Below are 26,435 nucleotides of genomic sequence, written 5' to 3' on the forward strand. Positions count from 1 at the left end.
ATATTTCTCCGTTTAAGCATTAAATATTTCTGAGCTGTACCAGGTATTAAATCAATGGTATCTTACCTACTGGCTATGAAGTATTCTATTATTCTGACCAGTGTCTTATGTGAACAGTATATTAGTGTTCAATGAAAGGAAATTGTGCGATTCTAATGGCTTTTTTTGGCCTCAGATGCTATGCATGCACTGGGAACAGGATTGGGCCCATGATCTTTATTTGAAAATGTGTACACCTGGGAAGCATGCAGGATATCAGCTTTCTATGGCCTAATTAAAGTGTACTGTGGTGCAAGACTTGGCAAGGAACAAACATTTGCAGGAAGGTTGTACTGTGAGAATAGTTCTTACTCTGCATGAAGAAGCGAACGTTGGCCTGCATCACCCTGATTTGCTGTGCTGAACAGTTGATTATTAAGATGCTAATACATGAGAACGAATTGTAGTCTGACAGGCAGACACAGTACTTTTAATTTCATAAAGAAAAGCAAGTTTAAAGGCTGATGGATTTTGTTCCAGTGAAATAAAAAGTCAGCTTGCTAGAGATGGATAATAAATATTTTGTACCACTCTATTTAGTTCTATCTATCCAAATTCCCTCTGTACAATAAATGCTACTTTCTGCGCATTTAAGCAAAGAATTAACAGATGAACATGGGTATTAGCACTGGAGCTGAAGGCAAGCCCTTCTAGTTACTTCAATCCTACTGTGAAAACAACCAAAGCCTTTTCTAAAATACAGACTGTCCATTGTGCTGCATTGAGAGCATGAGAGCAAATTTAATATGGTTCTCACTTTTGTCTACAAGATGGGAAGCTAATTCTTATTGCTACATTTATTTGGCTTTTTGTCCTCTGTGTTAAGACTTCAGCTATATAAACAGTGATTGTAAATGCAGAGTGTTGAGGCTTCTTGCTCTTTAGGCAGAAGAAGTACCCGTTTGTTTAGTGCTTCTCTTCCCCCCCAGAGCAGATATTTGTCTTACTGTGGTGATTTTTTGTGGTGTATAGCCCTGCTCCTCCTGCCCCAATGCAGAAGGACAGTGGGCAGCCCTTCATCACTCAGGATATGATGTTTTGGAAAAGTCATTCTTCTTCATATTGGGCAGAGAATGTTCGAGCTTTTCTTTGCTGGTGGAGGATCATGCATTACAGGATCTGGCTGAGTCCCTCCCTCACTCAGAGTCTGTTGTTTTCCTTTACTTCCATTACTACCGGGGCATCTAAATTGTGGTTTATGCTGTTACTGTCATCTAAAAAACACCCGTGGATTACTCACAGACAAAAAAATGCATTCATGGGTGTTTACTATGCTGCATGTTTCGCTCTGAGTGATGTTGGTCATTCATTTGTGGCTCTGTCTGGCTGTTGCTACCCAGTTTCATTTCACTGGTGACTCACTCTGGCTGCCTACTTTACAGAAGGATCACTCAATTAAGAGGATCCAAAGCAATCCCTTCTCCTATATGCATTTGTTTGGGGATGAAAAAATAAAAAAATGAAAGAGAAGGCAACTCAGCCAGTTTCAAAGCTGCCTGGATAAGCCAGGGACAAACCCAGATAGGATGAAGGTGCAAACAGTCAATGGTTTATGGACAAATCGGCTGCTTTGCTGATGCTGTGCAGTGGTATGAGCTGTCGCATTGGTTAGGCAGAGGTGGCAATGGCCTCTGATCCAGGACAGTTTATCGTCCATTCAAGCAGGCTGCCTTCAGCGCTGCCTGGCTGAAACTGTGCGTGTGTCCCAGGCGTTTAGCTCTGGGCAGTGTCTCTCTCTCTCCTTACAGCATTTAGCTAACATTCTTCCTCATGTATTGCCTCTTGCTTTTATTAGTAATTAATCATTTAATTAACTCTTGTTTTTGAGTCTCATGTTGTCAGTGGTCAGGCTCATAGTGACATCTCCTGTGACACGAAATTATGTTGAGAGTTATATACATAACATATGTGTTTCAATGCAGCTCCAATATTGTTTTAAAAAAAATCAAAAGAATGTTGTTATTAGACAGAAAACACTCGATATTACCCATTTATAAAAAGTAACTAGTGATGTTCCTAACTTACTTTGCATCATTTCCATTAAGCACTAGAAATTAAAGCAGGTTTCATTTTCCATTGTAAAGGGTGATTAGAATTTTTTCCCAAATTTGAAAAAAGTAAAGCAGTGCATATGTGAAAATGATTAAAGACGCAGTGATATATTTCAAATGTTCTTAAAATCACTGTTGAGGAGAGAAAGGAAGAATCTTGTGGTCACTTCTAGGTCTTGATCTTCTGTTCACTGGAGTCAAGAGGAAAGTTTCCACTGATTATAATAGTGCTACAGGGGGAAAATATATAACTGGTTATGGAAGAATATGTGAATTTCAGACAGAGAAGTTTCAACTGACAGCATTTCAGAAATGTCCCTTCTAATAACACTTTTTTCCCAGCTATCTTTTCACAGCTTATGCATGACGAGAAAGACTTTTTTTCTAAATGAGATTAGGAAACAGAACAGCTTTGAATGGGTTCAAGTTTTTCATAAAAAAACAGCACCCCTTTACAATATGGACTATTTTAGATTTGAAACACTGGTGTGTTGTTTCTACATTTAAGTGTAGGCTGTGATGCCAGACTTATCTTCCCACTTATCTTCAGTTTGTCACACATATAGTGATCTGAAGAGATGCAAAAATCTTTTAGATAAAGTTCACTGCGTGATTTGTGTCTAAAGACTTGATTTTTTTCATCCTTACTCCTATATGTTTCAGAGCAATAAACTGTTCCTTATTCTGTAAGGGACCTAACACAAACTTATGTACATAGTTGAATCAGGTCTGCTCAAAAGACCCCTGGCTTTTGAAGTAGTGTTAGCATTTTCCATGGGACCATGTGGAAGGCCAGGCGTTATGTGGTGTGAACAACACCCTGGAATTTATTAATGTACTTAAGTGGAACAAATGAGTAAATTCACATTTTCAAATAACCCTGAGCACACTTTCTCACCTCATCCAGAGGATTATTAAAATAACATTTAAATTTTGGTTTTAGCTTTTCGCAAATCTGAAATACTTCAGATTGGTGTTTGTTAATACATTAATACTATGTAGCTCTTGCAATCCCGTGTAGTAGGTGGGCAGGATTTTTCCTTCGTGGTCTACAGAGTTGGCTGTACTGGACCTGCAAATGTTTATAGACGCTTGTAATGTAGATCTTTATTGGAACTGCTCATTCACATAAAGCATCTAAATAATGTCAGGGTCTTATCTACAAGCTCAGGGTCTTAGTTGTTAGTATTGCTTTATTTAGCAGAGTAACATTATCTTTAAGTATACTTGAGATATAATTTTACCGGAATTTATTGCATTGTTATATTAACTCCTAGATGAGATTTAGGTTGTGACCTCCCAGCAGGCTTAAGGCATGTTACCTGTAATCTTTCACATGCATACAGTTTATCATAGGCAGAACTCCTGCTTTCAGATCAGTCATATTTCAGAACTCACAATTGATATATCAGTCACAGCATAAAATGCTATCATTCCTGTAGACCAACTGTTTACCAGAGAATAACACAAACTCTCCTCCTGTGTCTCATTTCATCACACTGTTCCACATAGTGATGTTTCAATGTGAAATGAAGTTTTTTCATGCTGTGCTTCTGAGTAGAAAAAAGACAAGTACATGTATGATAAATGGCAAAGGTTCCAAGAGAAACCTTGCAAAACAATACAATTTGGAAGCATTACATTTGCTTAAATAATTTAGTACATAAATGGATCTGTTAAAGTTTTATAACCAAATACTGTTTATGTGGCTTTGGGTAGAAAATCGGTTGTATTTCCACTGAATCACATAATCTTATATCTTATTTAGAAATTAGGAAATATAACTAACTTGAGAGTTGTCATTGTAAAGTACTTTTGGAATCAGTAGCATTAGAAAAGTATACTTTTCTTGTAAATAGCTTCATACACTTAAGGTTCCCATTAAAAAATAAGTATTTTAAATTTCTCTGAGGTTGAGTTCATTTTCTGCTGGTTTTGTGGCAGATTAAACTGCACTGTTTAAACAGATAAGCTAGTTGATCTCATACACTAATAGTGATATTTAGATCTGTTCTCTCAGATACTAAAATGTGCACTGAGTTTGATGGGATATTCTTGTTTTGCCTTTATTTGTAATGTAGTTTTAAAAGCTATCAACAATGTTATTGTTGCTATTGTTAGAACTGATGCATTCTGAAAATCAGGGCTGATGCTCCTTGATCTCAGAAGACAGATCATTTGCTGAGATACACAAAATTAGGCACCATTTCAAAATATAGGTATATGTGTCATTATTTCCACCCAGAACGCTGAAATAATGGAGTTCAACATTTGCTAAGAAACCAAACAAAACCAAACCTCTGTTAAGACTCTTTAATGAGAAATTATGTCCAGGGACCAAACATGAGCTGGGAAGCTAAGTCCACTTGCAAAGAACGTGTAAGTGCATTTTGTGTCTTCAGAAACGTGCCTATGTCTAGAGTTTATAAGCATTAAGTGCATATATATAAATACTTAAAAACAAGCACATGCTGAAGCATTTTCAAGGTGTAGAACAGACCAACAGGAAAAAAAACAGTTGATAGTGAGTCTCTGCCAGGATTTATTTTTTTTTTTAATTAGGCTTGCTTGTTCTACAAGACATATTTTAGCCTGTTGAAACATTCATAATAATAAATGTTGATTCCTCCATTCCCATTCAAGAGTGAGAAGTGTGCTGCTCTACCTCCTCTAACAAAACCCTCTCCCTTAGAAATGGATTCTGCCTCGCTCCCCCTTCACTCAGAATTTGGGATTTATGCAAATATGCAACTTGTGGGTATCACCAAGAGCTGACCAACAGGCAAACCCATTTTCTTCAGCCATGCAAGCTGTATAGTTGCTAGTTCTTGTGTGAGGTGTCGTCTTTTTGTCTCTGTGCTTGCTATTATATGGTGGGAAATCTTTTGCTAGGAATGTATTTTAATGTTCTCATGTAACAACTGAGGAGTTCTAAATTCTTAACTGGGATTTTTTTATAGCTCTCAATTAAGCTTTTAAAATAAGTAAAGGATGTTGAACTAAATGCTGGAGGAACTCAATGCTGTCATGAATTTTCTTAATTAAAAATCTTTTAATGTTTTCCTTGGTGTTTTTTTTTTTTTTGTGTTTTTTTTTTTTTTAAGCAGTAATCCATTGGTACCTAAGTAACAACTGTGAAATACAATCTTTTGGTGAATCAAAGCTGCAAAATAGTGTACAATACAAAAAATCCTCAGTAAAAAATCTACTTTTATTGTAAATGTTTTATAGCTTTTCCACACAAATAGTCAGTTCAGCTTTGTCTGATGGAAAGATCCAACAAGTATATAACTATTTTCAAAAGTTATTTAACAGTACATACTTATAAAGAATAATTAAGTGCTGACATTTCAGTAAGGAAGAGAAAGGTTTTCTCACACTGAGGACCTTATTTCTTGGATAATTTTGACTTGACTGCATGGAAAGAAAACCAGTAGAAAATATTCTGAAGTTTACAAACGCTATATATACAACCCCTCATTTTGATGATGTAAAGTCATAGGAAATTGTCTAATGTCTGTTTTCTTGTTTTGAGGCATTTATGCAGAACTGTGAGTACAGACTTAACAATCACACTGGGTTGGAATGACATTTACCTTTAAATGTTTCTAGCGCAAAGACTGATTTATTAGATGACCACTTTCTCTGACACCAGGTGATAAACACTGATGTATTGTGTAATTTAATATTTATGGTATTTGTTAAAGACAACTATGATTAGACTTGTTGACATTTTATTAACTATGCCTTAATAGTAACTAAATGACTTGTAGACCCCATGTGAGAGCATTTGGTGTAGTGCATGATCTGCCACATATTGAAGATAAAATGAAAACACTAAGCATGTTTATTTTGCTCACTGGAAAGCCTGAGAAGTATGAATAGCCACTTGTACTCAGAATTCAATATTTCAGAATTTCTTCCTATATAGGAACAAGACAACCTTGCCAAAACAGGAGTGGAACTTAGATGGAATTAAAATATTACATTAGTAAACACGCTGTTCAGAGTCCAGGCAGGTAATATTAGTATCTTTAAACCTGAAGCTGATTTTTAAAAACTATGCCTACAACTTAATATAACACATACACAATCCAATCCATGTACATTGATTTGCATTCCTGTCTTTTTCCTTGCAGTTTTTACAGACCTATCGGACTCAGGAGAAAAGCTCTCATAATTAGACATTTAGATATTGCACTGTTTGCTTGATATTTTTTTAATTCCAGATGTTTTTCCATCTGGATGAGGTTTGAAACCCAAAGATGCACCCACTAGTACATATGTGACTACAAATGAATAATATTTACTTGGCATGCTACTTTTATTTTTTCATCACCAGCAACTTCCTACATGCCCTTCATAAAATGAAAATAAGGCTGGATTAGCACACAGATCTGTTTTCACTTCTTTCATTCTGTCAAAGAAAATCCAGATCTAGGCAGAAAGCATACTGTGACAACATCAACAAAAGCTCAGAGATTTTGTTATTTGAATTAGCTATATGCTCTGAGCCATCAAAAATCTGCGCATGAAAGGTATCAAAAAATTGTCAAGGTACATTGAATGATGTAGGATCTTGTAGCTGAAGACCAGGTCACTAATGTTAGCTGGCTAAGACTAGTGCCAAAGATGAAGTGACTGAAGAGCAGAGGAAGCACTGAGTTGAAAAAGCAGAAATTGTGTCATTCTCCTCAATTTACTGGAGTGTGCCTTCTGACTGTTAGTCAAATTTACAGTCTGGTTGTCTTGGATCCTCATCTGTTTCTATTTACTCTGATAACAGCAAACCCCAACAATGCTATATTAATCTGCTTCTGGCAAAAAGTTTCTCTCAACTGCCACTCTTGGCATGTGTATTTGTGATTTTTGTCACTGAGAGTGAAGGTTATTGCGGGCTGTGTGTTTGAAGCTTATATTTTAAAGACTTCATAGGAAAGTGCAGAATGCACCCACCTGCTGAGGCTGGTCTGTCCTGCAGAGCACAAATTTCACTTATGTTTTCTGTCCCCCTTCATTCAACTCAGCTTGAATGAAGCTTTCCCTCCTCTCCACTCTCCCTAGATTAAACTGATTTGGAATTAGACAGTTGCATAGATCAGGTCTCACCTCTTCACGTGTTAATCAATTACAATTAACCATCACGCATAAACAGGTCCCTTTTTAGTTTTAACAGAATGGAACTAGGGTAGCTGTTTTCAGTGGAATCTGTTTCCAAGACACAACAGTTTCTAAGGAAGTGTAAATCAGTGAGATAATCCCACTGTAAACTGTGGCTAGGATCTGGTGAAAACCTCTATTGGCGCAAAATATCCATTGGAGCCTTTAGCACTGAGTTGAGCTGGCCTGAATATCTTGTGTACTGGTAAGGAGATAAAGTAGGTTCAGTCATGACCATCAGTGAGAGGGGAATTTTTGCATGGACAGGAAAAGTGGTGTGTCTAAATATCCTAGACCAAAGGCTGCTTTGGGCAAGTTTTTCTGGTTCTTGAGCAGTTCAGGGAAACTGATTCTGTTAAGGTTGATGGGAGCTTGCTACTGCCTTCAGCAGAATGCAGATCTATCCCTAGGCATTACACACTGCACAGCATTTTAGACAGTTTAAAAGCAATAGATATATTCTTCTGCTTCAGATATGAAGTAATTTACACTGAATTAAACCAGACTCAAAATATCTATTGCATATAAGTAGACAAAAAAAGGCTATGTATTTCATTGCAAGATCATATGTGTGCAGAAGAAAAATTATAGCCCAGAGAGAGTAACAGAGGATCACCAGAAAGAAGTTCTTATCAACACAATATGGAACATTATAAATTATTCCCTTTAGCTTGAAATTTCACTAGAAATATGTCACCAGTAACAGCAAAAATATAATACAGGATTGCAGGCTCTAACAACTTCATAAAACATCATATTAAATTAGAGAAGAGGACACAATAAAAACATTAAGCAATTAACTCTAAGAGTCTTTAAAGAGTCAACACCAGGCTTAAAATCCCCAGGTCTGTACAAGATCAAAGAAAATGGCAAGGGTCTTACTGAGAGTTGATCTCTTTCTGAGATGGTAACGGTAGAATGAAACTTTGATGTTTTATATACTTAAAAGACATAGATTAAAATATTTTAATGAAGGTAAAAACGAACTCTGAAGCGGCCAGCCCTAATAAAAATGATACCGTGTACAGTTCTGTGCTTGACTTGCTTACCAACGTGTGCTTGTTTTAAATTGGAACTGCAGAATTGAAAGATCTGAAGTGAATGAACACACAATTATGTTCTCTTCTTTTAATTTGGTCTTGTTGATCCTTTAGGCTCTTTTAAAATCACAATGGCATAGACTGGAAAAAAAAAAAGTAAGGGCTTGACCTTTTATGGGTCTATGAAATAAATGTAGAGTTCATAGCTGGGAACATGATCATTTTGGTTGAGATAAATTGAAGCTGACAAGGGGACAGGCTCTGAGGGAGCAAAACCCACTCTTCTGTGAAAACTAAGACCAATAAGAATATTTCTGTATTAAAAATTACATATTCTTATAAATATCAATATCAATTGACTGTGGCCCTCAGACAGCACAATATTCAGCAAACCTGTGTAAATAGTCTAAAAATTGTAACACTGATTAGTTCATTACCTTAGTGAATTAGTGAAAATATAGGAATTCCTATGTATAAAGTTAGGTGCCTCATTCCTACAACAGATGTACTGACATGTTGACCAGTAACACTAGCTGTTCACATCGAGTAGTAGTACATGGTCATTAAAAAGCACAGCATGAATTTTCAAAAAAGAAAAGCATAAAAAAAAAGGCAACTGGAACCACTAAAGCAATACACAATGTGAGAAAAAAGAGCTACTTTTGCTTTTCAAAGAATCAGACTTCCTTCTCTTAAAGTCTTCCCTCCAACAAATTGAACAGAGCTGCTAATTACTAGTCAGGAGAGATGATCTGGTGCAGTATTACCAGTGTGGCATGCGAGACCTGCGCTTGAAACTCATTTAGAGGGTTCCTTTTCCCAGAGAGGATGAGATCAAATTCATTGCATACAGAGCTTGCCTTGCTCCAGGCTTGCCAGTAACTCCTGTCTGGGTCCTCTTGGCCAGCCCCTATGCGGAGCCAGGGCTGCTCCCCAAGGGTGCCCTCTCTGAGGAGTGAATGTGTGAATCTGTAAACTCTTTGGGGCAGGAACTCAAGGAGGGTTTACTCGTATAGTGGTTTCCATACCCAGCAGTAACAGCTACATCCTCATAAAATGCAGCGCTTAAGATGGTCAAGGAAATAGTCGCAGCATGACAGAGAGAGATTACAACTTCATTTTCGGTCCCATCCAAAATTAACATGAAATGATATTGCCAAGCAAAACAGCCTCAGCACTTAATTTGGGGCATTAGTGATGCCATTATAAAATATGAGCTGCTGATTCTCATCCTGCCTCAGAAGCTTTTTATGCTTCCCAGATCAGCTTGCTTGGTGAATTAATCAGATGAAAAAGGCTCAGTTCGCCTGCATGAGAAACTGAAAGGATTGTCTGATGGCTTATGAAGCTATGTGATTTGTTTCATGGTGTGGAGACACTGAAAGAGAATTTTTATTAAAAAAAGAGGTCTTGGAACACAGTCCTGCATGTGGTCAGCTCAGTGGGGTATCATTTGAAGCAGAATGTGAACAAGTAGAATTGAAATGGAGGGATCTTTGAAGAGTAATGAAAAAGGGGCTTCGGTTGCCAATAAAACAACTGTTTGGGATACTGAAGGGAGATTCCTGATTCATTTAAAATCATTCTGCTCAAGAAATTTATTGTATTTTTTTTTTCTTGGGGAGCTGGAGGAATAAAAGGTAGATGAACTCTTCAACAACCTGAAGCATGTTTCACAACTTCCTGGAGAATTTGCATGTGGTCATAATTTTCTCATAGCAACTGCTCTTCAGGAGCAATTTCTTCCTCCTTTGCCTGTTTATGCTTTAGCAGCCTTGGTTTCAACCCTGGTGCAGGCATTTACTGTCTTCTCTGGTTTCCAGAAAAGGGATAGGGGTGTCATGGCACAATGCCTAAAGTACTGAATGCTGCTCAAAGAATATGCCTTAAACCATGCAAACTACAAGAGGCAAACCTTGCCCCCTTGCCCCAGCTGGTCAGGAATTGGAATTTTGCTCTTGGTTTACCATGTCCTCTTTAGCATAAGCCCAACCTTGGAGCTCTAGAGTAGGAGAGAAGGCCCTGTAAATATTAAAGCTAGAGGTTATGCAACTTTTTTGCTCAAAATCTCTGTAGTTTTAAGATTAAGGATCTCAGCAACTTGAGGGACCTCATATTCCCTCACATGGGTACTGCCTGCTTCTTATTATTCCTTCTTCATGTGTCTTTTGGGAGGGGAAATTGAAATCCCTAAAGCATAAGTTACCTGGTTTGGGTACTCAAACTAAACTGTATTGCTACTTGTGCAAAAATACATATGAAATATTTAAATTTCTACACAAGTGTTTTCTATGTACACATTAATTATGTATCTATGTCTAGATTTACAAATAAGTGATATCAGCTTAAACTTTGGACATTAGCCTGAAATAAATATGGTCATATAAAAATAAAATGACGTTATTTTTGTATGTAGGAAAGATAAAGCTTTCCTGATTACTCTGAATTTTTATATTTGTGATCATTTTTCCATGTACTGTGTTGATAAAAAACCTGAAATTACAATCTTCTGTGTTGAGCAATCAAGCCAAAAAAATTGTTTAGATTACACAAGTTTCCGTAGATGTTTTGGAAAAGTTTTATTTTGATTTCTGCTTTCTTTAGTCTATTTTTTTTTTAATTTTAAAATACAAAATTATTTGAACTTTGTTTCTTTTCTCCTCCTCTTTGTCTAATGTCCTAATTTGAAAAATTGAAAAAAGAACATTTTTGGCATCTATCCTAAAATGGTTTGGGACAAAAGATTTATGGCCCTGTTTCACAAACTGTTTTGGTTAGAACAAACTAACATTTCTCTGGAAAACAAAACCAAACAGATCCCCCTCCAACCCCAGCAAATAGTATTCTGAGATGTCTCCAATTAGCCCGTTGGAGATCTTCACAGAAATGCCTCCAAATCACCACATCAACAGACCACTGAGAAGCTGAGGAATTGTACCCTAGTCTGTTCTTTCTTCACTTAGAATATACACAAAAAATTGGAAGGGCTCTGTCGTCAGTCTATGCTGAGAATTATTTTAAATGTGTGAAGAAAGGGGAGAAGTGAAGTTCGGATGACAGGGCACTACATCAGTCCTGCTCTGCCAGCATCTTTCTTCTACACCTATATGAGGGTTTAGCTTTAGTTCTTTTCTGGATTACACGACAATCTGGTACCTCTGCAAGTTAGCCTCCTCTGGAGATGTGTGGTCAGTAATTAACAATGCACAACAATGCACAGTAATTTAGGAGACAAAGTTAAGAAGAACACCTCATTCAATTAAAACTTGGCAAGGCAATGCAATTATCCATCCTGGAGTTTTGCCAGGATGGAGGAGCCTGTACCTTATCACCTGAAAAAAAGCGATGTGGGATGTATAATCAGTATAAAACTCTATAAACTGTTGGGTTTTAATTAATTTCTTTAAAGCACTATTTGGAAAGTAGAGAAGCAACACTGCTCACAGGGCTTTAACGAAAACCAATCCATTTCTTTTTCCTAACCTCACCAATAATTTCAGACAATGTTGTCTCTAGATAAAATTAATACAAGCCCAATGTCCAAAAGTTAATTCAAATCTGCTGTCTGCTTGTCTAATTGTACACGCAACAATTTAGGTGTAACATCTAAATATGCCTTGACATGAAGTGATTTCCATGGAGAGTACATTGCAGGGTTTGCCAGGGCATCATACTGCTTCATTTTATACTCACCCTAGCTGAGACCAGCTGAAACAACTGGGACTAACGTGTCCGCTTTGTTCTGTCCCCACAGTCTTTACTGTAGCTCAGAACATGACACAGGTTAAATAGCAAAGAGTGATGCTCCCAGCTTATTGCCGTGGCAGGGTACTTTTCCCCCTGGGAATGCCTTTCTCTACTAGTTCAGGTGTATGCTCCATCCCTCCCACCTCCCTGTGCATCTGTGCCAGTCAGTGCGGTGCTGACAGAGCTGCACGTGTGTTCCTTTGTCTGGTCAGGCAAAATACCACCAAGCAGAAATTCACTTGAGTAAGGACGCTAGTCTTTCTGAGATCCCTGATAAAAACTAATTCCCCAAATGATACCTCAAGTCCATATTTATAAATGATTTCTGTCTTTTTGCCCCTTTTTGATTGCCAAGAAGAATTTTAACATTTCTACCGGCTGCTGTTTCTTGTGAGTTACCCTTGAACTTTGTTTAGTGTTGAGGGAGTAACTACTTTATCTCTTTCCCAGATGGAGCTTCCCTAGGGACTGAAGTCCACCTATATTCTACCTGAAGCAACAGTTATATTTCACATATCTACTTTTTCCTTTCCAATGACTTTTGGGCACATAAAGGTAAAATTTCAAAGCAGGGATCAGTCTGTGTATAACTTATGATTTCCTGATGAAATATATGCTCTTCTCTCTGGCTTACTACTTTGAAACACATCATTACAAAAAGAAAATCTTGTGTTAAATAAATATTTGCTAGCAGGAAAGCACCTCATGAAACATAAATTTACACAGGGAGGTGAATTATACATCTATTTCTTGTGGTGGTTTCTGCAGGTTGAAAGCTAGAATTCATAGTATGTGGGTGTCGTCCAGACTAAAAACTTTTTGGCAAAAGAGTGCAAAACTAATCTTCTATGAAATACAAATTTTAAGAGAACAAATGGAAGTTCCAATGTAAGACCAAAAGTGGTGTGCTTAGGTTGGCCTACCTGATATCTCACAAGAGTACGCAGTTGGAGAATGGGGTGAGAGGGTGAAGGAAGCAATGAAGGGAGCAGGGGAACAGGGGGAGACTGAAAGATCTTCAAGAGAGATTTTAGTGTAAGTGCACCCATAAGAAAGCTAAACTCAATAGGACAGTCAGAAAACTGCTGAGTTTATGAGGTCTAACATAAATTTTCTTTTTCTCCATCTGAATGATGGCCTTTAATCTTTCCCTCTCTAGGGTCCAAACTGGGTATTGAGCAAATTTTTGAGGCCAGGCTGTGATCTCTGATATTTCTTACTGGCACCAGTGAGGGCCAGAACCTGTCAAGAACATCTTGAAAAATTTCAAAGGAGCCAATGCCATTACAGCCTTTTGCTAGCAGCCAAAAGAAAAGTATTGCTTCCAGAAGTTAACTTCCTTTTGTGTAGGTCTTCCAGTGGTCACTGGATACTCTCAGGGTCTAAAAGGACCAACAATAAGTTGCTCATTTCTCATCTGTAAGAGGTAATAGCTACAACTACAGTAATTCTACACAGAAGACCTTTATAGCCTTCTGTTTCAGTGTAGACAAAAAAGGAGTATCTAGGATGGCAGAATTATGTGAAAATAAATGGAATTGTACTAGCTATGGCAAATTGTATGCTACAGTCTTCTTACAGAACATATATTGTCGTAAGAGTGGAAATGCCAGGTAGCAATAATGTTGTTACTGTTACGCAAGGGAATTACAACCTCTCATTCTCAGGAAGTGTAAGTGTATCTAACTCTTGGAAGTGGTTAGATTTGTATTACTTTATACCAGCTAAATATATAGCCCTCTGTATAACAAGTATGGGTGAAGAATCTGCATTTTTTTAACTGATTCAAACACAAACAAGGTCAGAATTTCCTTCTGAGAAACTACAAAGAAAAAAACTATCTATGACCTTCTAGAGGATGTTGGATAGCTCAATCAATGTGAGAATAAGAAGAAATAGGTTACGACCTCAACAAAGGAAATGAGCCCTGGTGAAAGCTTTCATTAATGCTCCCTAATACTCAGGGAGTACAAGAAACCTGATGTCAAAAATGATGAAAGTTTTGATGCTATAGAAAGACAAAGTGAATATTTTATGCCACAAAAAACCTGAGAACTGATTTTAGCAAGCAGAGCTGATGATTTCACACAGTTCTACTTTGCATTTATATTCAGATCTGTCTTTGAGGCAGATCTCAGCTTATCACACCGCCCTAAATCTCAAGGGAAAACGCACCTTATTTATCTCAATATTCCTTGGACACCTTCCAGTCTGTGAAGACAGTGTTTATCCATCGCCAGATAGGGTGCTGTAAAAAAAAGCAGCTAAATAATGGAGAATTGTGTCAAATAAGCACATTACACACGTGGTTTCTACCAAAATTTTCTGAAATCTTGAAAAAATACTGCTCATAATTCGTAACAGCTTTGGCTTGTAAACCAGCACTTCCTCTGCAGATGACAGTTGATTTCATTAGTCTTGGCAGTATTAAAGGGTAATATTTTAAAATAAATTAATGTTCTGGAACACTTTCTTCCATGAGCTTTGCATAAACAGACTTTCTTTCAGTAGGATTCCTCTTTCCACTCCTTAGTTTCAATAAATGATTTTGAAGAAGGAAGAGGGGGAGTAGCCCAACCTTAATTGTGCCATAGCTTATCAAAATTAAGAAATACCTCCTTCTTTACTGGCGTTCTTTCAAATGAAGAGATATGAAAAGCAAGCCATTAAAAAAATTTCCCTTGTTTTCCTCTGAACTAAGTAAATTGGGAGAGGAACTGTGAGAAGCTGGAACAATTGTCTTAAAGTTTAGAAATTTCGCTTGTTTCCTTTCTCAAGAACTTATAAGCTTACATTCAAATACAGTACTCAGACTGTGCTCTGCTTTACAGTTTATAATAATGCATAAAAGTGTTTGCTTGACATCTTGATCATAAACGCAGAAGTTAACAATCAGTTAGCAAACCAGTGACAAAGCAGGGTCATTGCGTTTTGTGGTCAATGACATTAAAAAGTCAGCCTTTCATTTGTTTTCTTCCTATGTGGCTTTTGCTAGTTAAAATTACTGATTCAACTTGAGCCTGTATATTTAAGAGCCAAATAGTGAAGCAGTTGGTGGTGTAAATGGGGCTGAGTGTGAATGGACAAACAGGAGGTAATCTGAGTTTTAAGAATGGTAAATCATTCACTTTTCACACTACCTATGGAGACTCAGGACAGGTCTAGCAATAGATGATCTAAGTTTCTTCCAGAACGGAAATTTTTCCATGTGGCTGGTGAAGTTGAGGGCCCCTGTTTTAGGCCTGTGAAATGAAATGGAGGAATTTGTCCATAAAGGGGAGGGGGCTGCACAGATTTATTTCTCTCACCCTTCACCCAGCTGCAAAGTGGAACTACATTAGCTCTGCTGCCTGGGCCTTCAACTGCTATAAAGGCTTGTGTGTCAGGATTTGTTGCACAGTGTGATAACCAACCATTAAACTAGCATACTTGTTTGTCAGTGAGCTGATATTAATTAAACTTGCTCAATTTACAGTAATAAAATAAAATAAATTTTTCCAAGTGTCAGAATTTTAAACACAGTCTAGCATCTGAAAAACATCTTGTTTGTTTTGGACTCACACTTCCCCACCACGGAGCTGGAATTTTGCTAACAGCTCCTGATACGTGAGCCAGAAGAGTGTGAAACTCACTCTGCATTGCCTTTTTCTGGTGCTAACAAATGATTAAGGACATAAAGGTACGTCTGTCAGTAAGTCAAGCAGACTTTAAATCCTCACCTGGGGCTGATGAACATGAAGATGCCATATTTCATAGCCTTCTTCCTGATCAGAACCATGGTTTCAGGCAAAGTTTGTATTTTATGTAACATTTAATATCTTGGTAGTTGCCAACTGCAATGGGGTGAAACATTGTATACCAACTGTCAGCCTCATGCAAACATTTAAAAAACAGATGCTAAATCTTTGAAGTCATTGTTAAGTTTAATAGCTTCAGAAAATCATTACTCAAATCCATTCCCTACGGTCTTTTTGTCAAGTTCCAGAGGACCTAAACTTAAAACAAAACAAAACAACCCTTCAAGAATTTATCTGGCAATTAAGAGGATTTTTGCTAAAGTTTTTCTGTGGAATTAGAGCCTGGTGATTCCTAGAAGCTGTATTGCCAAACCCTATCAGGGTATTCTGAGTGCTCACCAAATAGTCTCCAAACTGCCTGCCAGTCATACATACCACATGAAAATGCCAGCTGCCATATTTTGCATTTTGTGCACATTCCATCTAGACTATAGCAAAAGCACAATGTGGTAATGCATAGCTAAAAACGATGTGGTGGCCTCGGTCTGCTAATAACGGTGCCAATTGCTGACCTTGCTGAAGCTGCAAACCCAGCAGAAAAAAACGAAAAAAAAAAAAAAAAAGTAGCCTGAAATGATTGATCAGTGGCTCCTAATGGCATTTTTGTCAATATCCAGCTGATTTTCCTGTTGCTCTTTCTTACATATTTATACTATTCACAGTCTGGCAAAAATTTACAAAAAAGTATCCAAGTGATGGTTTCACAGCAGGTGCTGGATCAAACAGGTCTTGTTCTTTGCACCCTTGGGAGGCCTACATGGATCACAGGAATCCTGATACTGCCCTTCAGATGACCTGTGGTAAAACTGCGGAAGATATGCTCAGTTTCTTCCAATGAATAAACAAAGTGTACATGAAATATTTGTATAAGTATGAATAGGGGATTTATTTTTCTATATATACTGCTTGCCTATGTAGTTGATTGAAAATGGCATGAAGTAAATCTTGCCTAATAGATACTTATATAAGAATTTTATTTAAATGTCCAGCAGTGTAAATGTCAACATTTGCACTTTGATCGTACTATGAATATACTGGTTTCAACTGGATAGGGAGGGAAAAATATTACAAGAAAATACGTGGACTTTACAAGGAAAAATATATAGCAGCCTTATAAAATGCAGTTTGAGAAAGTCTTAGTAAGCTTCAAAGACCAAGACCAAAAAGTACTCTGTAGACTTTGGATCTCATCCACTGCTCTAAGCTTCAAGCTGCAAGTTAGAAACGAAGACAGACTTTTCGTAATGTATTCATGTCATGTTTAGGCAATGCCAAATTATTTCTCATCAGAGCTGAGATTTATTGCAGCTAGATTATGATCTTTTGATTGTGCAAACAATGAGATTGAGGTGGTTGTCCTTTCCAGTGTCATTAAAGTCTTTGTTATGAATCATGGGAATCAGAAATCTGGAGGTGGACTGGAGAAAAACACAAATATTCAACATGCATCAGACTGAAAAGAGCAAACTGGAGCACACTCGTAAAGCTCACAGAAGAGAAGTTAACCATCTGAGGAGAATTCCTGAGCCTTGCAACAAATAGTGTTGGAAAATCATAAAATGGACCATTAACCCATTTTCATGATTTAAAAAAAAGTAAAAAAGAATTAGAAATAGTACTGCAGTGAGCCATTATTATTAGAATGCTAAGTATGCTGCCATGCATTCACTTTTACAGTATTTATTTTTTTATGTTTGCTCCCAGTCAGTGTAGCCATCCCAGTTTCAAGCAAAAGTGGTGAGAGGTATGTGAAGCCCTAATTTTCCTCCCCTAAAGATGGCACCATTTCTGGCACAGTCTGAGGGACCCGCAGGTACTGTAAAACAATTTAATCATATTACAAACAGCACAGAACTCCTCTTCCCCCAGAAACGCCACAAAATTAATCAGACCCCCGTAATTTATCCTGATTAAGCTCAGACACCTCAGCTAGGTGATTAAATCAGGCTCCTTTCCTCTGCAGTTAGGCTTGCCCTTTGGAGCTGTTTATCTCCTTACAGCAGCTATGAAGCGAGTAGCTGCAGGTGTGCTCCTAACTAAGGTGGGATGAGCCGAAGCCAAGGCCAGCAGAAATGTATGGACTGGACTCATTTACAGCTAATAGCAACCAAAGTGTTGCAGGCAAACAAAATTCCTGGTGCTGTTTCTCCTACCCCAGATCGCATTTGCTATGCAGTATTCCTATGTTGCCTGGAAAAAGGCAGATAGATGTCTGTTAGACCCAAATTACCTTTATCTGATAGGAAGGCACATTTTATTTATATTTTACAATGACAATTTAACTAAACTTTACAAAAAAGCCCTCCAAAAACTTTAGTGTCAACTTTTCCAAACAAAGGCGTGGTAGAGCCAACTCTTCAGGCTAACACCGACGTTAGCTTTGCAATCCCTAGTGTTACATGAGTAGTTCATACACAACAGATGATGCTGATCTGAAATCAGGCTTGGTGTGCTGGCTATAGCTGTATTATTTCCACATGGAAAACTATAATAACTTTTTTCTGTTGGGTCCAGCAGATTCCTCTTTCCTTTGAGGCATAATATACTTTATTCTCCCCTCCCCTCCCTCCTCAGGTTTTATTTCTCAAGCATATTTTTAATAAACAGGGTAAATAAGAAGGGAAAGCCAATCTTTCTCATTGTCAAGTTTTCTGTGTGTCTAAAACAGATACATACAGCTAAACCAGAAATAACTAATTTTTATTTAATGAATTATTTTTTTTTTTGCCTGACAGCTGATTGTGGTGTGATTGGTGTATTAATTATTCAGATTTATTAGTTTTACTGAGATTCTGCACTGGATTTTCTTGGCTGTTTGCCACAGAACACATCTGACTTAATGTCTACATTTGCACTTTTGAGAGCCCAGTGTTGCTGTTACAAGGTAAATTGAGACCTTTTAAGGATGCTCAAACTTAAATCAACTCCTAGTATTAAGCAGAGATTAGAAACGTAGCCTAATTGCCCTGATATCTTTTTAAAATGAAATAAGGCAATTTCCAAGATTAACATTAAGTTTTCTCAACAACAAACAACAGCTTAAGAAACTATTCCCCTTCTCATCATGGAAAAAAATAATATTTCTTTTGAACCTACCATTTTCTGATCATCTTGTCTGTAGAATGTCCATATCCATGGGGCTTGGTTTCTAGTATAAGCGCTCTTAAATTAGCTGTTCTTCCCCTGACGATCACTGTTTAAGTGGCGCTGCTCTCCCTGGGCTAGTTGTATTGATGAAGAGCCAGAATTTGACGGTGATACGCACCAGGACAAAGCATTGTTCTGCAGGATCTGGCTGATAAATCTGGCCGATGCCAAGCCTAAAAGTAAAAGGAGTAGGATTTGGCTTCATAAAGAGTAATTCTTCTGAAACTCCCCTCTAAATTCTCCAACACTTTACATATGGAGAAAAGTTAATAAATGGTAATAAAAGAAATGAAATGACTCGCTTTAATTTCCTCACGTAACTGAGTAATGTTTCCTTTAGGCAGTAATTATTGTATTGAATTCATAAAGTTATTTTCAGAGCACTGGACACAAATGTCAACAAAGAAGTAATAAAACTGAACACTGTGAACACCTCGCTAACCATCTGTAAACCAATTTTCAAAGAGAAAATCACATCAGTAGAATATTTGACCCATACAGGATCTTGCAGATGTTTTGCTATAGCCTTTGGGATCTACCTCATTTCAAGGTCTATATAGTAGAAACAAATTGTGCATTTACACAGCGAAAGTCTAACTGAATTCCCATAAGAATCTTCAAAGGCTTTTATGTTTGACCAGGCGCTGTGTTCTGCTACTTTGGCAAAGAGGTATTAACAACGACTTGTTAATAGTAATGGAGCCATACTTTCTCCATATGGGTTCCAACACTTAGAGCTGTATCATCTGTCCATATTTAAAAGCTCCACCTTAAAAAGATGATAAATGAGACCAACTTGACCTGGCCTTAGACCAAGCCATGGATTAAACAATTTCTTTCAGTTTGATTGGTGCTTTATTGAGGAAACCTGCTAAGTTAAAGCCATTCAGTCACAGTGCTTAAGTATCAAAAGAGTGCATGGAATTTGAAAACCACTGCCAATGTGCCAGCCAGACCCTGAGTTATCAAGAGGACAGAGACTAGCTGCACAGGACTCAAACAACAGTGAATCTTTTCTGGATTCCCTGATTCCTGCAGTATGCGCATCTCTGATACATGCAGCCTCTTAAAACATAGTGTTCTTTTGCTAGAGCAAAAATGTCAGAGTATTTGTGTATGTGTGTGCGTGCGCGTATTTATCTATATACATGCAGACAGGAGATTTTATCATTAATTTGTGTCCCTACCATACGTTAATGGTAAACATAAGCAGCCTTAAAGGAGGAGTAGTGGATAAATGAAATGTAGATTTTAAGATGAAAAATCTAACACACAATAGAAATGAAGTTTCTATGTTTCCTTTATTAATTACTGTTCTGCAATTCTTTCTCTTAGGTTGTTTTAAGTTAGTTGGGAGTTTCCATTGTAGGCTTATGTTAACCTTCTTTTAGAAGGTTATACACCACTTCAGGTCAGTGCTGCATAGTATGTACCTGCTTCTGACAATGGGTTCAAAGGAAAGTTTAAAAACCCTAAACACAAGTGATGAATATTAATGTGCTAATGTAACTGCAGAGAGGTTTCATTCAATTTTTGGCTCTGTCTTGGCACATGAGGGTTTATCACATGTACAAAATGCCTTTTTTCTTTTTAATTGCAATTAGGTTTTTGCCTTGATGGTTGTCTTCTGCTGTCTAAGGAGTTTATTCTTTCACACATTATTATACATGTTCAGTGCAAACGATCTGTATTTCTATTTTAATAAAAAAATCCCCACAACAACAAAACAAAGAGCAAAGTAGGGACTCGGGGAGCACACAGCATGTCTCTCTCTACAGCTGGTCTAATCTGATGCTCAGTATTGCCATAGCAACAACACCGAAGGAGAGAGAGGGTGAGGGTCGGCTGGAGCTACCTCCTCCTCCTGTTGATCACAACCAATGGTTCCTAATGCAGAACCAGCACTTCCAGGGTGTGATTTCCCTCACTTTTTTAGGAAAAATAAACCCCCAGGCCTTACCCTGTTTTAATGTTATGAAGCTCTGTGTAAATGGAGTCAGCACAAAATCGTTCATCAGAACAGAACTATTTTTTTTCAAAAGTTTGTTCAATGTTCAATTTTTAACCTTTTAATGATTTATTAGGGAAACTGTAATTTTACTGTTTTTTTTTTTTATGAATTCACTAGCATAAAATTTCTTTTGTTAAACATAAAAACAAACCAAGGCAAAGCAACATTTGGAAGATTGTGGGAAAGGTTTTGCTGTGAAGAGACTATGATTATTCTCAATCTTGCAAAATGAAAAGTACTGTAACATTTTAAAAATATTTTTATGATAAGCTGTAATTAGAATCTACACTTCTTATCATTTCTCTTAGAATCTGCATTTCCATTATAAGTCTGTTAATTAAGGGAATTAGAATTTATCCTAGCCTAGATTTCTGCCCTAATTTTGAAGTTCTGAACCAGAATATTTCACAACTTGTCCTCACTATTTGTTGTTCTCAATGATGTATCAGTATTGATATCAGATTTTTTTTGAATCCATAAAAAATGTTGAAGGGAATATGAGATGCCTCATCAATATTATAAGGGAAAAAAAAAATGTCACTGCGGAATGGAAACCACTTCCAAAGATATGAAGGACAAGAAGGTGATTTGGAGTAATTTGCATTGATTTATAATGAGGAAATCATATTTCATCAACCTGACAGCCTTCTACAATGAGATGACTGGTTTGGTGGATGAGGGGAGAGCAACTGATACTGTTTATCTTGAATTTAGCGAGTTTTTTGCCGCTGCCTCCCACATCACTCTCATAGACAAAATTATGAAGTATGGGCTAGGTAAGTGGACAGTCAGGTGGACTGAAATCTAGCTCAGCTGGAGGCCAGTGGTGTACCCCACTGGTCAGTACTGAGGCCAATAGCATTTGACATTAATGATCTGGATGATGGGACAGAGATGCACCTTCAGCAAGTCTGTGGGTGATACGAAGCTTGTTGGAGGGGTTGATACACCAGATGGCTGTGCTGCTGCTATTCACAAGGGCATCAATAGACTGGAGAAATGAGCTGACACAATCTCAACAGAATTCAAGAAAAGGAAATGCAAAGTTCTGCTCCTGGGCAGGAATAATTGCAGACACTGGCACAGGCTGAGATCCAGTCAGCTGGAAAGCAGCTTTGCCGAGAAGGCCTTAGAGGTCCTGGTGGATATCAAATTGAACATCAGCAAGCAATGCATTAGGAAGGTTGCTGCCAAGGGATGGAGGGAGGTGATTCTTCCTCTCAACTTAGTACTGTACTGGTGAGGCCACATCTGGGGTGCTGTCTCCAGTCGTGGTCTCCCCTGTTCAGAGGATAGAATCATAAAGTGAAAAGCTACTCAATCTTTTACAAGGTGGTGTGTGTGGCAAGAAGACTTGATTTTTTTTTAAGTTTGGGCAGTGCAAATAAAGTTAGTCAAAAAGGAACGTGGCTAACTGATTCCCATTTGTGTCATTGAAAATATCTTCCCACAACAGTTTTCATTCCAAAATCCAAAGATTTAGATGTCTACTTCATACCACTCAAGTGCCATCACTTAAAGTAATCACTGTAAAGATTTCATCAAATGCCCTCAAACTGTGGAGCATCATTTAACCCTGCTGTGCTATGAATATTACCTGGCAATGAAATGATACAACTTGTGACCTAAAGATTGACCCATCTGCTATTTATTTGGCCTTGGAAAAAGTAATTCTGTATCAGACAAACAAAACAAAAAAATAAAAGAAAATATGAATTAAAAACTGTAGCACTGGTAGGGTGATTTCAAGTTATAATTAGATTTAGTTTACCTAATGGTCAGAGACTTCATTTTTGTAAACTAATACTGTAGTATAATGGAGGGCATAAGTATATTTAGCTTCTGTATTGTTTAGTGAATCTCATCTGTACCTCTGTAAGCTGAAGATGTAAAAGGCTAACCATGAACAGAAAAAAAGATCTGTAAGATATTAAATTTATGGTGATCACCTTCTGTCTCCATAATGGAAATTCTCTGAAGGTGCTTGGCAAGTGAAGGAATTCATAGATGTTAAATTACGTATGTATCAGCTGCAGTCTATGGCTGACAAGTCATTTTCCAGTCCATAAGTAATGGCATCCAGAAATATTCCACGTTGATACGCATTCTGTTGGGGAAGGTCAATCAAGGCAGAGCCAGTTTCCAGATTCCTGGACAGGAAAAAGTGAAGGAAGGCCTCTTTGCCTCTCTGTAACCAAACTTTCAGGTTTTCTTCTGTGTTTGGTGATCCTGTCCAAATTACTTTTGGTTTAACAAACCTGATCTGTTGCTTTCTATTTTGGAAAACACCTTAGAATCTCTTAAAAATGGAAGTAGTATTTGTAAAGTTGTTGCAATATGTGTGTGTGTATAAGTAAGGATTTTCAAGGCTTTAACATCTTTGTTCCTTCTCTTGTTAATGGGACTCATACTCCTTGATATGAAGAAATCCCTAGGAAACCTAGCTTTTCATGATGTCTGGCAAACCTCCAAAATATTTCAGCTTCTTTACAACAAGAAATAAGCTTTCTGATGAAACCCATCTTTTTGGATGGAGAAAGGAGTTTCTGTGGCAAAAATCTGCTCTTCCCTCCACAACAGGAAATACAGGAATATACTGTTCCCTCCAAGATAGATTAGTTCCATAGTTATTACTTCCAGTTTTATTATTAATAAGGCATGATGTTGATCATCTTCTTGTCTCTTATTTAAACAAGATGGTCATACAGTTCTTTCTAGTACAGGGTTGTGCTCTTTTTATTATGTAGAATCTGTTTCCTGAATTCTTATTTATTTAAATACCCAAGCACTGCATTCGATTTTAAGCTGTCATCTAATACCATTCCTTGGGAAAATTCTTGCAAGGGTTCTATCCCATTCTGTCACCTGAAAGAAACAACAGAAAGAGCCAGGACTAAAAAAACATCACTCCAAATGACCACATATCTGGGAACACAAATATCATTAAAAGATGTCTGGAAATTGAATTGGTTCAATTCTTCTGGAGAATTACAAGGGATCCATTTTGCCTGTAAGGCACAACCCAGTGAAACATGAAGTTCAAAATGCAATGCCACAGCAGGAGCAAATGACAGTGCATCTGGATTGGAGGAGTGCAGATGAACGCTATTGCTTCTACTACTTAAGCAATGATGTGGGGCCTGTAGAATTTTGGATCCAGACGATAGGTTGGATTCTGTTTCAACACAGTCTGGAGATGCAGAGAAGAAAGTCTCAAACTGCATATTTGCAGTGTTGGATTTCACTGCAGAACTGCCCTGGATCTGTGAAGTGTGTGAGATGCCAGTGAAGAATATACAGATCTATTCTTCTTTGTCATTAATTCTGATCTATATTAAATCAATCTTATTGTACCCCCATTTTAACCCAGTAGTTGTAATGCTGTAAGTATTTATACATTTTAAACAACTTCGAGTAAGACTTTATATTCAAATTTGATCTGCTAGTATGATTCTAATTATTTCTTTTCCAATGTAATCAAAGAACTCTTTGTCTCCTAGTAAATTCTGACATTCTATGTCTAGCAATCCTCTGAGCCTTAGGTGATGTGTATTTGGATAAAAATCATGGGCTGGTTACTCTTGCACTTGACACAGTGCACAGATTAGAGTCTATTCTTGAGTTGCCACTTACATGGGATTACAATTCAGTTTGGACTCACAGTATTCTAAGCCTCTTTCTGAAGGTCAGATCCTGCCCCCCCCCCCTTTTCTTTTTTTGGATGCATCAGAAAGATTTAATAGCAACTGTATCCAAAGGGGATTTTCTTGCAAAAACAGGTCTGAACTTAGTTCTAAGTGTTTCTAACTGTCCAAAATTCAAATAATTTCTCAAGTTCTCTTAGGAAGCATACGGTTCCAGTGTGAGGTAATTGTTTTCCATCTGGACACTGTCTGGTGGTGGTATTTGCTGTAGTCATAAGTAAATAAACGAAAGAGTCAAATAAATGAACACATCTGTAAATAATTTATTTGCTGATTGATGTGTGGTAAATAAAGTCTAGCTTCTTTCTTTGGCTGGATTCACAATCAAAATTGTGGAATGAGATATACACTAGCATGCTAAAAGTCTGAAGTTCAAAGGTAGGATACGAGAAAGCCTCTAGGGATACCCAGAAACACCAAAGAAGTGGCAGACAAATTCCAGTTAATGCTGTCTCTGACCTCAGCAAGCCCCTAGCTGAAACACTTTAAAGCATGCTAAAGCCTTTCTCGAAATCCTGCTCTGGTTGTCTACTTGCCCTCTGTTTTGATCAGCTCTCTTCAAGGAGAAGAGTGATATGGAGACCAAGAAGAAGTTCACTTTCAAAACTGATAATTCTGTCAAGGACAGATAGGAGTAAATAAAGCAGAGAAGGAAGAAAGGATGAAAAATGACTGTGATTCTGGCTCTGTGGAGCTGGACTCAACTCAGTGTTTTCACTTGTTCAAGGCAATATTTTTCCTTTCCCTTCTTTGTCTGTGTGAGCTCTCAGTAAGGCAAAAATGATCACACAGACCTTATTAGTCTTATTATTATGCGCTTTCACACTTAAGTTGAATGTTTCTGCTCCTGAATAAATGAATGTATTTCTTCCTAAGGTTCATTAGAAGAAAAAGGGACTAGTAGAACTGTGTGAATGGGCAGTCTTGTATCCTCCAAATTCTTCAAATCCATCTTTGGAGTACTTGCACTGAAATAGAGAAAATGCCTGCAAAAAATGACTTTCTAGCTTGAGCATTTGTACTCTTACTGAACTGAATTTCAAACAGGACTCATTCAGATGTCAGACTCTTGCAATTAAAAGCTGTGCTTGGCTAGCTAGTTAGTTGGTTATTACACACTTTATGGTGTGAGCTGCAAATTAGCTACTCAAAGTCCACAGTTCAAAGGATTTGCAGGCCTAGAATTATTCACTGAACAAGATTGTGAATAATTTCAAATAATGAATAAATTCAATATACTTTTTGTTCTGTCCGTGCATAGCCTCTGAAGAGGGAGAGAATAAAAAGAGGAAATCAATCAGATAAATTATTCATCGAGAATTATTTGTTCAGCTCTAATGCTTATGTACTTAGACAATATTTTCATTGGAACAGACTCTGAAGAGCTCTTCAGCCTGCATATATCTCAGCCACAATTTATCTGTAAAAGGTTTTGAGGTTCTTGTTAAATGCAGATGCCTAGACCTAGTTGTAAGCAGTAGGATTTATCTGATTTTATCTCCAAGTTCTTGACTAAGTTGAGCTACTCCAAGAATTACTTCAGAGGAATTGTTTTGGGGAAGAATTTCTTTGACTTTTCTGTGTTTGCATTTGGAAATAGTCTTAAGTGATCATCTGAACTCTACTTGCTGCTGTTTGTGTTTGACTTGGCTGTTTCCAGTCCAGTGTGGCAACCTAGATGCTTCCTTTCAGAAATTAAGCCTTTTCATCGTATAGTTACGGAAGGTCATAAACAGTAA

At 37.4% G+C, this 26,435-nt stretch overlaps 1 long non-coding RNA gene across 1 annotated transcript in view; it reads left to right on the top strand.

The window, feature by feature from the left end:
- The window catches only part of LOC308072917, a 74,594-nt gene that overhangs the window by 31,667 nt on the left and 16,492 nt on the right, over positions 1 to 26,435 (top strand). The window contains exon 1 of the long non-coding RNA XR_013931847.1: positions 1 to 26,435. This exon is cut by the window's left edge and continues 31,667 nt beyond it; it is cut by the window's right edge and continues 14,585 nt beyond it. This is a non-coding gene — a long non-coding RNA (uncharacterized lncRNA).

The sequence above is a fragment of the Falco punctatus genome, assembly GCF_963210335.1.
Source record: "Falco punctatus genome assembly, chromosome: 13".
Classification (NCBI taxonomy): Eukaryota; Metazoa; Chordata; class Aves; order Falconiformes; family Falconidae; genus Falco; species Falco punctatus.